The sequence below is a fragment of the Sinocyclocheilus grahami genome, unplaced genomic scaffold, assembly GCF_001515645.1.
Source record: "Sinocyclocheilus grahami isolate Dianchi unplaced genomic scaffold, SAMN03320097.WGS_v1.1 scaffold2998.1, whole genome shotgun sequence".
Lineage (NCBI taxonomy): Eukaryota > Metazoa > Chordata > Actinopteri > Cypriniformes > Cyprinidae > Sinocyclocheilus > Sinocyclocheilus grahami.
This window is the reverse complement of record NW_015508171.1, coordinates 13,786-15,269: the sequence shown is the minus strand read 5'-3', so window position 1 is coordinate 15,269 and position 1,484 is coordinate 13,786. Positions and strand designations below refer to the sequence as shown.

The 1,484-nt window shown below is 53.2% G+C and overlaps 1 long non-coding RNA gene across 1 annotated transcript; it reads left to right on the top strand.

Moving 5' to 3' along the window:
• The first annotated feature begins 699 nt into the window (after positions 1-699).
• On the top strand, positions 700-1,071 carry LOC107575907 (uncharacterized). Its single transcript, XR_001607957.1, has 3 exons — positions 700-735; positions 786-788; positions 1,009-1,071. It is a non-coding gene; the product is annotated as an uncharacterized lncRNA (long non-coding RNA).
• The last annotated feature ends 413 nt before the right edge of the window (positions 1,072-1,484 follow it).

The window sequence follows — 1,484 nt, the reverse complement described above, 5'->3', positions numbered from 1 at the left end:
GCAGAGAGTTCATAGGCGGCCTCCTTGGCCGGAACAGGACAGGCAGGAAGTTCAGAGACGGCCTCCTTGGCCGGAACAGGACTGGCAGGAAGTTCAGAGACGGCCTCCTTGGCCGGAACGGGACAGGCAGGAAGTTCAGAGACGGCCTCCTTGGCCGGAGCAGGACAGGCAGGAAGTTCATAGACGGCCTCCTTGGCCGGAACAGAACAGGCAGGAAGTTCGTTGCTGGGCGCCACCACCACCACGCAAGGAACTGAGACAAGTGTCGCCATCTCGGGAGGTTCTGCAGCCTGCGCCGCCACCTCTGAAGAGACTTCAGTGGACACCGCTACCTCGGGAGGTTCTGCAGCGTAAGCCGCCACCTCTGGAGATGTTGTAGCCGGTGCCGCTGCCTCTAGCAAATCGGCGGTGGAGTACGCGGCCCAGATACACCATAAAGCAACCCCCCATATGGGAAGTGCTGCAGACAGGGGGATGAGTTCAGGAACAGGAGGGCTAAAGTGAGTGGGTTTGGGGATACCAGCTGCGCGTGCAGACACCAGCGGTGCATCCTTCACACTGGACACCAGACTGGGATACCGACGGACCGACCCCAACAATCTGGGAGCAACAGACAGGACGTGACATGACTCTGGATGATCAGCTGTGATGCGACGTGAATCTGGACGAACAGCTGAAACGTGACAAGGCTCTGGATGAACAGCTGAGACGTGACGAGGCTCTGGATGAACAGCTGTGATGCGACCTGAATCTGGATGAATAGCTGAGACATGGCGAGACACTAGAAGGTCAGCTGTGACGGGACGTGACTCTGGACGAACAGCTGAGATGCGACATGAATCTGGATGACTAACGGAGACGTGACGTGACTCTGGATGAATAGCGGAGACGTGTCGAGACTCTAGAAGGTCAGCTGTGACGTGACGTGACTCTGGACGAACACCTGAGACGTGACGAGGCTCTGGATGAACAGCTGTGATGCGACGTGAATCTGGATGAATAGCTGAGACGTGGGGAGACTCTAGAAGGTCAGCTGTGATGGGACGTGACCCTGGACGAACAGCTGAGACGTGATGAGGCTCTGGCAGATCAGCTGCGACTTGACTCCTGAAGATGAACTGTAACTTGACTTGACTCATTACGATCAGTTGTGACTTGACTAGACTCATGAATGTCAGCTGTGACTTGACCAGACTCATGAGAATAAACTGTGAATCGATTTGACTCAGGACGATCAACTGTGACTAGACTCGACTCAGGAAGATCAACTGTGACTTGACTTGACTCATGAAGATCAGCAGTGATTTGACTAGACTTATGAATATCAGCTGTGACTGGACCAGACTCATGAAAATAAACTGTAACTCGATTTGACTCATGACGATCAACTGTGACTAGACTTGACTCATGATTATGAATTGTAACTTGACTTAACTCATGGCGATCAACTGTGACTTGACTAGACTCATAACTATCAGCCGTGA